Source organism: Hemitrygon akajei, chromosome 12, assembly GCF_048418815.1.
Source record: "Hemitrygon akajei chromosome 12, sHemAka1.3, whole genome shotgun sequence".
In the NCBI taxonomy this organism is placed as follows: domain Eukaryota; kingdom Metazoa; phylum Chordata; class Chondrichthyes; order Myliobatiformes; family Dasyatidae; genus Hemitrygon; species Hemitrygon akajei.
In genome coordinates this window covers 20061351-20078112 of record NC_133135.1, presented here as the reverse complement: position 1 = coordinate 20078112, position 16762 = coordinate 20061351, and the positions used below count along the sequence as shown (strand labels likewise).

Sequence of the window (16762 nt, the reverse complement as noted above, 5' to 3'; positions counted from 1 at the left end):
TTTTAAGCTTTTCCCGTCTTGTGTTAAACTCAATCTGTACATAATACTCCAAATGTGGCCTAACCAAATTTTTATACAACTGCAACATGACTTTCCAACTTTTATACTCAATAACTTGAGTGATGAAGGCAAACATTCCCCATGTCTTTTTTTAATCATCCTATCCACTTGTATTGCCACTTACATGGATATATAGATATGCATCCTAAGATCCCTCTGAACATCAGTGTCCCTAAGGGTCCTGCCATATACTGTATACTTTTGCACTTGACCTCACTAAATGTAACTACACACTTTTCCAGCTAAACTCCGTCTGCTATTTCTCAGCCCAGATTTTCAATTAAACCAACAAAAGTTGTTGGTGTAGGATTATGCATACACCCAAGCTAACAATTTATCAATAGATTTATTTAGTTATCAGAAAGAAGTGAGCAAACTTTAAATTTTGATGGAATGCTCAAGGTTATCTTGAAAAACCTACCATGATAAATGAATATAGAGCCTGATCACATGCCTAATAATTGGATCATTTCCAAGGTTGTTATCAAATAGTTCAGAGCTGAAAACATTATTCATTAAAGTGGAAAAACTGCTCGTTCTCTTTATTTTAAAGCGACATTGATGCTTTGTTATAAAGACAAAAGACTTTGCAATGGAGCAACAAATTGTCCTGATGAAGGGCTAGGTCTGAAATGTCAACTGTTTATTCCTCATGAAGCAAATTTACTTGCTTCCTACCTCTTTTCTCAGTGTTCTTTCTTTTGTTTCATAGTCAGATGCAGAGCATTTGTTTCAATTTGCAGGGAAGAGTAGTGCCGGCCATCGAGAACACCTGATTATGGATGCTCTTACATACCCATAATAAACTCAATAGTCTGATGCACATACATGTATCAGTATCTGCCTATGTCAGAACTAATTTGGTCTCGGTCTCCATGTTTAGTAGATGCTGCTTCTTATCAGTCTTGTGTGCTTTTGATGCCTCACATTTCACAGCACAATGGAGGTATGTTGAGTGATTATGAACAAAATTGTCTTATGGGCATCTTTAAAGACAATCCCTTCATTACCCTGGGATGGCCAGCATCATGTTATGAATTTGGAATTACCAGTAACAGATCAAACAAAATACTTGGGAGGAATTATTTCTTTGCACTGAGTTGTAAAAATGTGGGACTTTGCCCTGAAGCATGCTAATGGTAGATATCAAAGGCAACACTGATTCTGGAAATCCAAAACAAACAGAAAATGCTGAAAGCACTCAGCAGGTCATGCAGAATCAGAGAGGAGAAAAACTCTCATGTCAAGAAAGCCATCACCAGAACCGGAAAGATGAGAAAACAAGGATGTTACAAAGGGAGGAGGGGTGGAGAGAACAGAGGAAATGTCTGTGGTGGTGTGCACATTAAAGTTTTTCAGATAATCATTACTTTCAAATGTTGGAGACACGTAAACAGAAACAATCTAAAAGACTGTCAATACTATAGACAGTGTTTCAGATTGCTGTAGATGCAAGGAAAAATCAAGTTTTTATTTCTAATGAGCATCTTTGCACACATGAATTGGTAAATTAGTTTATTAACATAGAACACTACAGCACAGTACAGGCCCTTCAGCCCTCCATGTTGTGCTGACCCATATAATCCTTAAAAAAGGTACTAAACCCACATTACCCCATAACCCTCCATTTTTCTTTCATCCATGTGCCTGTCCAAGAGGGTCTTAAATACCTCTAATGTTTTAGCCTCCACCACCATCCCTGGCAAGTCATTCCAGGCACTCACAACCCTCTGTGTGTGTAAAAAAAAAAAAACAACTTACCCCTGATGTTTCCCCTAAACTTTCCTCCCTTTATTTTGTATTATTATTTTCCCTTATTATTGTCACATAGTCTGTAGTATGGTGAAACGCTCATCTTGCATACTATTCATACAGATCAATTCATTCCAGCAGTACATTAAGGTTGAACAAGGTAAAACAATTAACATAGTAGGGAACCATTCAAGCTGGCAGCGGAGTGAGAGATAGCAGAGTGGTAGGGCTTTGGCTCAAAGGGCTTAGGCGGTAACGAGGTGAGGTAGGTTTATAACCATATAACAATCACAGCACGGAAACAGGCCATTCTGGCCCTCCTAGTCCGTGCCGAACTCTTAATCTCACCTAGTCCCACCTACCCGCACTCAGCCCATAACCCTCCACTCCTTTCCTGTCCATGTACCTATCCAGTTTTACCTTAAATGACACAACTGAACTGGCCTCTACTACTTCTACAGGAAGCTCATTCCACACAGCTATCACTCTCTGAGTAAAGAAATACTCCCTCGTGTTTCCCTTAAACTTTTGCCCCCTAACTCTCAAATCATGTCCTCTCGTTTGAATATCCCCTACTCTCAATAGAAACAGCCTATTCACGTCAACTCTATCTATCCCTCTCAACATTTTAAATACCTCGATCAAATCCCCCCTCAACCTTCTACGCTCCAATGAATAGAGACCTAACTTGTTCAACCTTTCTCTGTAACTTAAGTGCTGAAACCCAGGTAACATCCTAGTAAATCGTCTCTGCACTCTCTCTAATTTATTGATATCTTTCCTATAATTCGGTGACCAGAACTGTACACAATATTCCAAATTTGGCCTTACCAATGCCTTGTACAATTTTAACATTACATCCCATCTTCTGTACTCAATGCTCTGATTTATAAAGGCCAGTGTTCCAAAAGCCTTCTTCACCACCCTATCTACATAAGACTCCACCTTCAGGGAACTATGCACTGTTATTCCTAGATCTCTCTGTTCCACTGCATTCCTCAATGCCCTACCATTTACCCTGTATGTTCTATTTGGATTATTCCTGCCAAAATGTAGAACCTCACACTTCTCAGCATTAAACTCCATCTGCCAATGTTCAGCCCATTCTTCTAACCGGCATAAATCTCCCTGCAAGCTTTGAAAACCCCCCTCATTATCTACAACACCTCCTACCTTAGTATCATCAGCATACTTACTAATCCAATTTACCACCCCATCATCCAGATCATTTATGTATATTACAAACAACATTGGGCCCAAAACAGATCCCTGAGGCACCCCGCTAGTCACCGGCCTCCATCCCGATAAACAATTATCCACCACTACTCTCTGGCATCTCCCATCTAGCCACTGTTGAATCCATTTTATTACTCCAGCATTAATACCTAACGACTGAACCTTCTTAACTAACCTTCCATGTGGAACTTTGTCAAAGGCCTTGCTGAAGTCCATATAGACTACATCCACTGCCTTACCCTCGTCAACATTTCTCGTAACTACTTCAAAAAATTCAATAAGGTTTGTCAAACATGACTTTCCACGCACAAATCCTTTCAATTAACACAGGTTTACCTGTGTTAATTGTGGAAAGGAAGTAGTTTGTGTGTGAGGCTGGTTTTCTGTGCTCGGTGTCAGGATGTGGGAGGTCCTGGAGTCTCCCAGCCTCCCGGATGGCTATATCTGCACCTGGTGTGTCGAGCTGCAGCTCCTAAGGGACCGAGTTAGGGAACTAGAGATGCAGCTCGATGACCTTCGTCTGGTCAGGGAGAGCAAGGAGGTGATAGAAAGAAGTTATGGGCAGGTGGTCACACCGGGACCATGGGAGACAGACAAGTGAGTCACAGTCAGGAGGGGGAAGGGGAAGAGTAAGGTACTAGAGAGTCCCCCTGTGGCTGTACCCCTTGACAATAAGTACTCATGTTTGAGCACTGTTGGGGGGACATACTACCTGGGAGAAGCAACAGTGGCCGTGCCTCTGGCACAGAGTCCGGCCCTGTGGCTCAGAAGGATAGAGAAAGGAAGAGGAAGGCAGTAGTGATAGGGGACTCTATAGTTAGGGGGTCAGACAAGCGATTCTGTGGATGCAGGAAAGAAGCTCAGATGGTAGTTTTCCTCCCAGGTGCCAGGTTCCGGGATGTTTCAGATCATGTCCAAGATACCCTGCAGTGTACAGGAGAAGCCAGAGGTCATGGTACATATTGGTACCAATGACATAGGTAGGAAAAGGGAAGAGGTCCTGAAAAAAGACTTTAGGGAGTTAGGAAGGAAGTTGAGAAGCAGGACCGCAAAGGTAGTAATCTCGAGATTACTGCCTGTGCCACGCGACAGTGAGTATAGGAATAGAATGAAGGGGAGGATAAATGGGTGGATGAGGGATTGGAGCAGGGGGCAGGGATTCAGATTTCTGGATCATTGGGACCTTTTTTGGGGCAGGGGTGACCTGTACAAAAAGGATGGGTTGCACTTGAATCCCAGGGGGAACCAATATCCAGGCGGGGAGGTTTGCTAAGGCTACTGGGGAGTGTTTAAACTAGAATTGTTGGGGGGTGGGAACTGAACTGAAGAGACTGGGGAAGAGGTGGTTGGCTCACAAATGGAGGAAGCTTGGAGACAATGTGTGAGGGAGAATAGGCAGGTGATAGAGAAGGGACGTGCTCAGATGGATGGTTTGAGATGCATCTATTTTAATGCAAGGAGTATTGTGAACAAAGCGAATGAGCTTAGAGTGTGGATCTGTACTTGGAGCTATGGTGTGGTGGCCATTACAGAGACTTAGATGGCTCAGGGACAGGAATGGTTACTTCAAGTGCCGGGTTTTAGATGCTCAGAAAGGACAGGGAGGGAGGCAAAAGAGGTGGGAGCGTGGCACTGTTGATCAGAGATAGTCTCATGGCTGCAGAAAAGGTAGACGTCATGGAGGGATTGTCTACAGAGTCTCTGTGGAACAGGAAGGGGTCAATAACTTTACTGGGTGTTTTTTTATAGGCCACCCAATAGTAACAGGGATATCAAGGAGCAGATAGGGAAACAGATCCTGGAAATGTGTAATAATAACAGAGTTGTCGTGATGGGAGATTTTAATTTCCCAAATATCAATTGGCATCTTCCTAGAGTAAGGGGTTTAGATGGGGTGGAGTTTGTTAGGTGTGTTCAAGAAGGTTTCTTGACACAATATGTAGATACGCCTACAAGAGGAGAGACTGCACTTGATTTGGTATTGAGAAATGAATCTGGTTAGGTGTCAGATCTTACATTTTGGAGATAGAGATCATAATTCTATCTCCTTTACAATAGCATTGGAGAGAGATAGGAACAGACAAGTTAGAAAAGCGTTTAATTGGAGTAAGGCTATCAAGCAGGAAATTGGAAGCTTAAATTGGGAACAGATGTTCTCGGAAAAGTACGGAAGAAATGTGGCAAATATTCGGGATATTTGTGTGGAGTTCTGCATAGGTATGTTCCATTGAGACAGGGAAGTTATGTTAGGGTACAGGAACCGTGGTGTACAAAGGCTGTAATAAATCTAGTCAAGAAGAAAAGAAAAGCTTACAAAAGGTTCAGAGAGTTAGATAATGTTAGAGATCTAGAAGATTATAAGCCTAACAGGAAGGAGCTTAAAAAGGAAATTAGGAGAGCCAGAAGGGGCCATGAGAAGGCCTTGGCAGGCAGGATTAAGGAAAACCCCAAGGTGTTCTACAAGTATGTGAAGAGCAAGAGGATAAGACGTGAAAGAATAGGACCTATCAAGTGTGACAGAGGGAAAGTGTGTATGGAATCGGAGGAAATAGCAGGGGTACTTATTGAATACTTTACTTGAGTATTCACTGTGGAAAAAGATCTAGGTGATTGTAGTGCAGACTTGCAGCAGACTGAAAAGCTTGGGCATGTAGATATTAAGAAAGAGAATGTGCTGGAGCTTTTGGAAAGCATCAAGTTGGACTGGATGAGATGTACCCCAGGCTACTGTGGGAGGAGAGGGAGGAGATTGCTGAGCCTCTGGCAATGATCATTGAATCATCAATGGGGACGGGGGAGGTTCTGGAGGATTGGAGGGTTGCGGATGTTGTTCCTTTATTCAACAAAGGCAGAAGAGATAGCTCAGGAAATTATAGACCAGTGAGTCTTACCTCAGTGGTTGGTAAATTGATGGAGAAGATCCTGAGAGGCAGGATTTATGAACATTTGGAGAGGTATAATATGATTAGGAATAGTCAGCATGGCTTTGTCAAAGGGCGGGTCGTGCCTTATGAGCCTGATTGAATTTTTTGAGGATATGACTAAACATTGATGAAGGAAGAGCAGTAGATGTAGTGTATATGGATTTCAGCAAGGTATTTGATAAGGTACCCCATGCAAGGCTTATTGAGAAAGTAAGGAGGCGTGGGATCCAAGGGGACATTGCTTTGTGGATCCAGAACTGGCTTGCCCACAGAAGCCCAAGAGTGGTTGTAGACGGGTCATATTCTGCATGGAGGTCGGTGACCAGTGGTGTGCGTCAGGGATCTGTTCTTGGACGCTTACTCTTAGTGATTTTTATAAATGACCTGTATGAGGAAGTGGAGAGATGGGTGTGGAGGGCTGTCAGAGGTTACAGAGGGACATTGATAGGATGCAAAACTGGGCTGAGAAGTGGCAGATGGAGTTCAACCCAGATAAGTGTGAAGTGGTTCATTTTGGTAGGTCAAATACGATGGCAGAAGATAGTATTAATGGTAAGACTCTTGGCAGTGTGGAGGATCGGAGGGATCTTGGGGTCCGAGTCCATCAGACACTCAAAGCAGCTGAACAGGTTGATGCTGTGGTTAAGAAGGCATACGATATATTGGCCTTCATTAATCATGGAATTGAATTAGGAGCCTAGAGGTAATATTGCAGCTATATAGGACCCTGGTCAGACCCCACTTGGAGTACTGTGCTCAGTTCTGGTCGCCTCACTACAGGAAGGATGTGGAAGCCATAGAAAGGGTGCAGAGGAGATTTACAAGGATGTTGCCTGGATTGGGGAGCATGCTTTATGAAAACAGGTTGAGTGAACTCAGCCTTTTCTCCTTGAAGCGACGAAGGATGAGAGGTGACCTGATAGAGGTGCATAAGATGATGAGAGGCATTGATTGTGTGGATGGTCAGAGGCTTTTTCCCAGGGCTGAAATGGTTGCCACAAGAGGACATGGGTTTAAGGTGCTGGGGAGTAGGTACAAAGGTGATGTCAGGGGTAAGTTTTTTTACTTGGAGAATGGTGAGTGCGTGGAATGGGCTGCTGGTGGAGGCAGATACGATAGGGTCTTTTAAGAGACTTTTGGATAGGTACATGAAGCTTAGAAAAATAGAGGGCTATGGGGAAGTCTAGTAATTTCTAAGGTAGGGACACATTCGGCACAACTTTGTGGGTGGAAGGGCCTGTATTGTGCTGTAGGTTTTCTATGTAATCTTATAACTGTGGGATAGAGGCTGACCTTGAGTTTGGTGATACGTGGTTTGAGACTTTTGTTTCTCTTTCCTGTTTGTGGTGGGTGGGGTCTTTGATTATGCTGGATGTGAGAAGCATAAACAGTCTGTGAGAGGAGGCTGGTTTCTGTGATGTTCTGAACTCTGTCCACATCTGTCTGCAATTTCTTGCCATCACAGGCAGAGCAGTTGCCATACCAAGCCATAATGCAGCCAGATAGGACATTTTCCGGTGTGCATTGATAAAAATTGGTTACGGTCCAAGGGGACTTGTCAAATATCTTTAGTATACTGAGATAGCTGAGGCACTGGTGGGCTTTGTAGGCCATGTTGTTAATGGTTTGCAAGGACAGGCTTACTGTTAGGAAGCTGAAACTCTCAACCCTCTTGACCTCAGCATTTTTGATGCATGTGCACTGCCCTCCTTCCTGAAGTCATTGACAACTCTTTTGCTTTGCTGACAGTGAGGAAAATGTTGTTGTCATGACACCACATCTTCACGCTCTCTCTTTCCCTCCTGTACTCTGACTCATTGTTATTTGAGATGCTGCCCAAAATTTTGGTATCATCTGCACACTAGTAGATGAAGTTAGAGCAGATTGTGCCATGCAGTCATGAGTAATGGGGTGTAGAATAGGAGGCTCTGAGGATGTGGCCTTGTGAAGCGCCAATGTTGAGAATAATCATAGCAGACTGTTCATTAGAAAGCTAAGGATCCAGTTGCAAAGGGTGGTGTTGAATCCATTGACTAGGAGCTTGGAAATGAGTTTGCTTGGAATTATAGTATTGAAGGTGGAACTGTGGAAAATAAACAATCTCTAATTTTGTTTCAGTCAGATCTTTTAGGATTAGACCCTATTCTAGTATTTCCCAACCTTTTTAGTCCAACGCACTCCTAAAGCACTTTCATACTTGCTAAGGTCTCCCTAAAGCACCTTCATATTTGCCAATACCCCTCTTAGGCACATTATACTTTCTGGTGCCGCCATAGTGTAAAAACATGTCTACCATATGCTAACATGAGAAAAATGATTCTGCTTTAAATTTTTATTTGTCTTTAAATCTAGTTTACCCAGTACCTGTGTGCTGTAGAGCAGCTTTGATATTAGTGTGATCCTTGAGCAAGAGTTGAAATATCTAGTTCAAGTTGAGTCTTCAAAAGCCTTAAGTCCCCACAAGTAACAATGTCCAAGCAGTTCCTGTTTTTTGTGAGAATGTGGTTCACTGCACTGAAGCCTCTGTCAACAACAGCAGTTTGGCTCTTCTCCAAAGACCAGGAAACTTTTTATGACAGTTTAGCCACATACCACAAAAGTCAACATTTTTGAAAAGTGTTTTTGCTGCTTCATTCTGAACTTCAATAATTTCTTCTTGCAAGCTCTCTTGCTGTTCTTCAACCTTGCAAAGAAATGGGTTAATTACCCAGTCTGGAATTTCCAGATCGTTCAAATCCATGAATTGATTCTGAAAATCCTTCAGTTACTGCAGGTGTAAGTAGTACTCTTGCAAATCACCATCTGTGAAAGACAGTAACTTATTTTCCATGCCGAGAAACTGTGAGAACATTCTTCTCCCAATGTTTTGCTTATATATTTACAATTTTCTTATAAAAGTGGACAATGCACTTTTAGCCTGGATTTAATTGAAATTCTCGCCCTGCACTTTCACATTAGAATGTTCATTTTGTCATACAGTTTGGCTAGTGATGGCACATCTCCACATTGAAGTTCAATCTTATTTCCCAAGCTCTTGTTGACTTTGAGCATAAATTCAACAACAGTGTCAAAAAGATTAAAGAAACATTTTATGCCGCCGCCCCTTTGACAGCCAACTCACTTCAGTGTGAAAAAGCAAACGTTCAAACTTCATCATTACCTTGGCATAACTGGAAAATTATTCTGCTATTTAATGGATGAGCTTTAATTTTGTTGATAGCAGATATTACAAGAGTCATGCTTGAAAAAAGTCACTGGCTGCGGTTTTTGGCTGCGAGATGTTGACGATGAATTATACAATGGATTGCAAACAGACTTGGAATTTCTTTTTTCATAAATGCCACTAAACCAGCATGGCAATCTGTCATATATGGAGCTCCATCTGTTGCAGAAGAAATTATGTACCTAATCGGACTACATTTATCCTCTATATAGACTTTGAGCTTGCCGTAGATTGATTCTCCATTGATACTTGATTTTTTTGCAAAAGAGAATCTCTCCATAAACGTTTCCATTTTTGATTGTCTTGCACAGTTGTATCCCAAATTATTTTTTTGCAACCCTGTGCATAGTTGATTCTTAATGTCTTCACTCATTTTATCAATACGACAAGCTACAGAGTTATTACTCAGAGGAATTGATTTTAAAATGGTGGTATCCATTTTGAGAACAGTGGTAACAGTGATACAGCAGGCATTATTAATAATACCAATTGTATGAGATTTTCCACACTGCCATCATTTTGGAAATGTTATAAGAAGCAATGAGGCCACCATCAAGGTCATTCTTAGCAAATGACTTGAATGTGCAACGCTTTTCAAATGCTTCTTTTATCTTCTGGAACTGAGTCATACCTTAGTAGCCTTCTCAGGATGTCTTTTATGGAAGTGTTCCTGTAATCTTGATGGTTTCATGGCTTTATTAGACAGTATTACAAATAATAGATGGGGCATTGCTGATCTGACAGGAATGGAATAAAACCATACTCCCAGTATGTAACATTGTATTGATGTATTTCTGTAGTTTCTGTTTCATAGCAGGATTAGAATTCAAGGCCTCACTCCCTTCAGACTCGTATTTATCCATCATTAATGGGTTAAATTAAAAATTTTAAATTAACAGAGACTGGGAATGCCAATCGGATGATGACGGCAGCAGCAAATCGACATGGTTGGTCAGGTCTCGTGCCTCGAGTTAGGATATTGGTTATGCCACCCCCCCCCCCCCCCAAGAACCGTGAATGCCCTCTGACGACTTCTATTTCCCCTAGCGCCTCCTAAGAATATCACTGCCCTATTAATTTAATTGGGAATTCTCAGCCTGGAAAATAGTGAAGTGGTTTTCTTTAAGTTTTGCTTTAATGATTTTATTCATTTGTAAATATTTTAAAATGTTTATTTTATAAAGATTGGATATTTTCTATTTAACTCTTCTCAGAGATATTTAAAAATGGGTTTTGACAGCAGATGAAGTCCTGATTCTGAGCCAGGCATCAAGAGCCTTACCAGAGGCCTTGTTGCTGTTTAATTCTAACTCTGGACACCTCCCAAGTGCTGAGAATCATCACTAATTCTGAGCAGTGGGCCAGATCCTTCCTGTTTGGGAACGTTGTTACGTGTATTATTTTTTCGTTGTAGAGGGGCAGCTTGGACTTCAGCAGCATAAGACAATATGAAGTACCCAATGCACTGTTCGCCATTCTTTACACACCCTTACATAATGACTCAATGCCTCCTGAATGATTTTCTTTATTGTGCATGGCTCACTTTAAAAGATTATAGTTACTGGGGGCCTTGAAAGGAGTGACTTGAAATACTAGTATCCTGGGTATGAAATATCACAAATCATAAAAGGTGAATAGTAGTGCCAATACAATCCAGGTGGGCCACATTGTGCTGGCCTAAGAGATGGCAATGTCTGCTGCCTCAATGCCAGTGGTTTGCTACCAGCTCCAGACTTACAAATACACTGAAATTTGTTTTCATATTATCAAAATTTCCTGCATAAACAAACTTCCCGTTACGCTTGAGGTGCCACTAATTTGATACAGCTTCTAGTTCATAGTTTGGGTAGCGGTAATGTCTGAAACCTTACCTTTGACTGAAAATGAACTGTGTATGCTGTTTTCTGGAAATTAATATGTATTACTGAATGTCAGGACGTGTCTTTTTGAAGGTAATTGGTTCTTTGCCCTTTGAAGTACTCAATATTTGCATAAGAGTTGAATCTGATTTTATTATGCTCAGAACTCGGAGCTATTATTCTCCTCGAGAGGCCGATACTGTGAAGTGAATGAACTTTTCAGATAAACAAAGCTGAACAGTTGCCATAGCAAATTTTGAACTCTGCCTGATGATAAAAGTTTTCACTAGTTGAATGCAAAACAGAGTAAGGTTACCTAGCTGTTTTTGGTTTGTTTTTTACTTTGATAATCAAATGTTACTGCATCATTTCACAGCTATTTGTATTTGTACACTTTTTCATGTTGCATGAAGAATTTTAATAAAAGTATGGCCTTGTAAATCATGTTAATTATTGGTTTGTCTTTATGTTCTTGTGATAGCATTTGTTTATAATCCTATTACATTTAGTTTTTAATTCAATATGCATTATGTTGTGCAAGCCTTTGCTAATGATAATGTTTTGGTAACTTCTTTAAAGTTATCGTGGCTTGGTAACCATAGCACTAAATTATTGAATTCTAATTGACTTTCAATCTCTCAGCTTTCACACTTGTCTTATAGACAAGTTGGGGCAGTCCTAACTAAGTCTGTAAAGCATTTTATGTGAAGAGGAGAAAAAGTTGACAGGACTAGGCATGTCTGGTAATTGAAAACCTTTTGTTTAAGAAGCTGGATTGAGCTTTGGAAACATTCATGCTGGAGGGGTAAATATGACAGGTGCGGGAACATGAAAAGACAGGAGATGGAACCTAATTGAGCCTTGAAGTCAGCTATATTGTTTAACTATGAAGAGCCATATCCCATGATATTTTTAGTGAATGGAAATTTTTTGATATTTAGCTTGAAGAGTTCAATTAAAACAGCATCTTATGTGGAAGGATTTTCCAGATTATTGCTATCTTTTGGAAAAGTGCTGCTTGCTTTCACTGCTTAATAGTGTAGCTCTAATTCTTTCTGTAACTAAAAGATTAAATTCTTCTAAATTCTGACCTGTAATGAAATATGGAGCAATTCTCTGCTAGCCTTGTTTTTTTGGTTTCTCTCATTTTTTGCAAACCTTAGAATAAATGCTTTTTTCCTACTCTCTCTCTTTTGGTTCCCGATCTACTCCACAATATACGTCCCAAGGATATCTTCAGTTACTCAGTTTTTGATTTGTATTATTTATCTCTGTGTGCAAACTTAGTTAATGACATTTGCAAGATCAGGAGAAGTTCACTTTGTACCATGCTAGCAATTTCTTTAGAAGTTTAAAAGAGATTAGTCAGAAGTCTTTGCTGGTTCTTTGATCAATTAAAATTTGTTGAAATTCTCATTAACGTCAAATGATATCAAACTGATAGATCTGTAATTATCATGTTTCTCCCTCTTTCTTTCTAAAGTAGTGGAGTATTACACAATTTTCCAGTCCAATGGTATTATTCAGGAATCTAGTTGCATGTTGACAGTGACGGTTAATTACCTCAGCTATTTCTCTCAGTTTCTCTCTGGAGTTTATTAGATTCTCTGGAGATCTGTTTATCCTAAGTTCTGTTATTATCTCTATTAATTCAAGTATGATTTCATTGATTATACTTCTGTTCGTCACTCGTTTTGGTGTTCTTTTATACCAGTGGTACTTTGCATTTATTTTCACATGAGAAGAACTAAACAAAGTGTTCAATTAACAAGTCTACAATTACCATCTTATCCATTGGAGTCTTAAGTTCATCCACCTTGAATATGTGTACATAAAGCATTTCGTTTTTAGTGTTAAAATAGCATCCACGCTAGGACTATCAGACGCCAAAACAGTTACTTTCCTCAAGTAACTGTTTACTTCACCAAGTAACTTCCCCATGTAACTGTTTACTTCCCCAAGTAACCTTGAATATGTGTACATATTTTTAAAGCATTTTGTTGTTAGTGTTGAAATAGCATCCACGCTAGGACTATCAGACTCCAAAACAGTTACTTTCCCCTAAGACCGGTCAACATCTCCAGTCACTTACCCACCTCTCCACACCCTCAACCCACTATTTTATCATTTCCTGTCAGTCACCTCATGTACAGACAGTCTTGTGCCTAACATCACTTTATGGACATACAATAAGTCTATGATTCTACATTACCTTATGTATTTACATTTGTTCTGTTTTTTATTATTGTGTTCTTTATCATTGTGTTTTTATGTTGTGCTGCATCAGATCCGGAGTAACAACTATTTCAAACATGAGGAAATCTGTAGATGCTGGAAATTCAAGCAACACACATAGAATGCTAGTGGAATGCAGCAGGCTAGGTAGCATCTATAGGAAGAAGCACAGTTGACGTTTTGGGCCGAGACCCTCTGTCAGGACTGACGAAGGATCTTGGCCCGAAATGTCGACTGTGCTTCTTCCTATAGATGCTGCCTGGCCTGCTGTGTTCCACCAGCATTTTGTATGTCTAACAACTATTTCATTCTCCTTTATACTTGTGCTCTAGAATTGACTATTAAAGAATCTTGAATCTTAAATTATCCATGTCAAATTTTCTCATCCTCAGTTTTTGCATTTAGGTCTACATTTGCTTTGTTTTAATTGTTTTTTATTTATAGATCTTGCAGTGGATTGAACTTCAAGACATGAGAAAACAAGAACAATTAGCAAGTAGATGAATGTATTTATTTTTATTTATTGACACACTGTATGAAGTAGGCCCTTCTGGCCCTTTGAGCTACACTGCCTGGCAATCCCCCCAATTTAACACTAGCCTAATCATGGGACAATTTACAATGACCGATTAACCTACCAACTGATACGTCATTGGACTGTGGGAGGAAATCAGACCACTCGGAGGAAACCAACACAGACACAGGGAGAACTTACAAGCTCCTTACAGGCAGCAGCGGGAACTTCATAGTTATTTCATTATTTTTAGAAGAGCAAACTTTCTATGTGGATTTGAATTAAAAGGGTAAAGTAATAGTAGGGGAGGGATGGAATCTAAATGCTTTTTGACCTGGACATCAATTCTACCAGACTTTTGGTAAAGCTGTTTGCTAGATTGTTTGTATGTGGAAACAGAATGAGGATATTTAGGACAAAGGCAGTTTTTTTGGTATAAGTATATTATTGTTTAAATTATTTAATTTTTTTTAAAAACTCCGGCCTAGGTTACTAGTGAAGAAGAAAGACTATTCAGTACATCATTTCCATCCCTTATTATGAGAAAGCTGTGTGCAGTCATGAGTCTTTTTGTTGCTTTTAAAGTAATCAAAGTTTTATGCAAAACTAATTTCTACCCTTCATGCCCTTTATCCTAAAATAGAACAATGGGATGTATAATCCATGCATTCAGTAGTTCCAATACTCAATATCATTTTGGGTGCCTTTCATACTGCTTTCCCCAACCTAATTGGTTAGATAATTTTCAAATATTAACTATTTTATTTGTCTCTCCATAGATGTGTAGGCCCAGGGGTTTCTTTAATGTTGTACTTCTCTGACTCTGACTTAGCTTGATGCCATTCGGTTTATTTTCAACTGGATTTTTTATCCAGGTTTATTTTTAATGGAATAAATTCACATAATATGAATTAGATTTGTATCTCCTGTCCTTGCTTTAGAACAGGGGTTCCCAACCATTTTTATGGGATGGTCCAATACTATTAAGGAGGGGTTTCATGGACCCCAAGTTAGGAACCTTTGTTCTAGAATAAAGAGGATATTATAAGCAAGTCCCCTACCCAGTAGGAAATATCCAACAGCATTATCTGAATTTAAGGCTCAATTAATCATCAATGTTGAAACACAAAGTTATAGAACCTTTGGGCACAGAAGAAAATCATTTGCGCTATCAATTCTGGACTTTTTTTGCAGTGGAACCTAGTAAGTCCTATTCTTTCCTCTTTCCATCTTCTACTCCTATCCTTGCAAATTACGTCTTTCAAGAAGACCCTGATTGTCTCTAGTTAATAAAAAGATTTTCCCTCGCATCTCCTCTTAGTTTATTGCCCTTCATTTTACTTCTATTTTCTCGTCTTTAATCCATCTACTTTTGAGAAGTGTTTACTAAATTTAAATCTAAAAGTACCTTACACACCTCTATAAAATATGCTCTGAACTATCTTTGCTACATGGAGGATGTTCCAGCTTTTTCTGCCAAGCCCTGCAGCTGAAATCACTCATTCCTAAAATCAATCCAATAAATAACATTTTTCATACCTGGAACTATTCTTGCCTTCCAATCTATTACTTGCACCAGTTAACACATGAAAGACCTGAATCTGGTTTGTCTTTCTTTTGTTCTCCTATTCAACTTTTTCTTCACTGAATATTGCATTGGTTCCTTGTATGGACCTTTATTTTTCAGCTATGACCTTCTGAAGGGTCTACACTGTGCTGTATTGTATGTTGTAAATCAGAAGATTTGCTTTAAACTTGTGCCTTCTCTGCTATAGGGATATGTTTCTTATTATCTATCCCCCATGATTTTGTGTACTTCAGTCAAGTTCCTCCTCCTTTTCTCTCTCCAAGGAAAACAAATCCAACTCAGTCTTGACGAAGGGTCTCGGCCCGAAATGTCAACAGTGCTTCTCCCTATAGATGCTGCCTGGCCTGCTGTGTGCCACCAGCATTTTGTGTGTGTTGCTCCAACCTATGCTCTCTCTTTGTTGTAGCTGAATCCCAGGCAAAATATTTATGAACACAAAGTACACTGCAGATGCTGTGTTCAAATCAACACGTACAACACGCTGGAGGAACTCAGCAGGTCGGGCAGCTGAGGAAATGAGCTGTCAACGTTTCCATGGATGCTGCCCGACCTGCTGAGTTCCTCCAGCATGTTGTACGTGTTAACATATTTATGAATTTCTTCTGCATTTAAAGATAAAGTAATATATGAGTTTTGCTAGGTCAAAGCTCTAAACTTGGATCATATAACCAAGCACAATATCTTAGAATCGCTTGGGCTTATTCTCCTTTTATTCACATATGCACTAAAAATCATGTAAGTTTTTTCTTTTCTTGCAGTGTGGAATATTCTAGCAATGCTGTGCATTTATTGTATTTATCAACAGCTTGAAGTTATTCATTCAGTTTATGACCTGCAAAACAATTGGTGGTTGCTGGAGGCCTTGTCTGTGAGATTAGGGGAAATGTTGGACATGTTTAAGAGCTTTCTTAGTTGTAAAACTGAAGTAATTTTCCAAGATGTGCAGGACAACAGATCACCACAGAAGAAAGATACCATTAATCAAAAAGTATAGGTCGTGTTTTTCAATCTTGAGTGCTATGTTTCATTGCCATTTCAAATTTCAACTGTCTGGTACACTTAGTTGTTTAATTTGTACCTTTTGGCTTGAAGGTGTTGTCAAAAAGGACAAAATACTAATATCAACTTATGTCATGAAATAAAACTCCTGTTCATGTCTCTAAAAATACCCTGCCAACTTGGCAAATGAGCAGATTGCTGGGGGAAAAATGGTTGTGATTAATGAATGTTCCATCCACATATGGATTTAACAAGTAGTTTGAAAGTTAACAATTTCAGTTCTCCTTCTCTGAAAACAGAACACTCACTTCAGCTTATTTCGGTCTTAGATGAATGGTTTCTATTGCAGTAAGTTTAATTCTTTGACATCAG

General features: G+C 39.8%; 1 protein-coding gene across 4 annotated transcripts in view; it reads left to right on the top strand.

Moving 5' to 3' along the window:
* tgfbr3 (transforming growth factor, beta receptor III) overlaps window positions 1–16762 on the top strand; it is a 147374-nt gene that overhangs the window by 23407 nt on the left and 107205 nt on the right. The gene's annotated exons all lie outside the window — the stretch shown is intronic.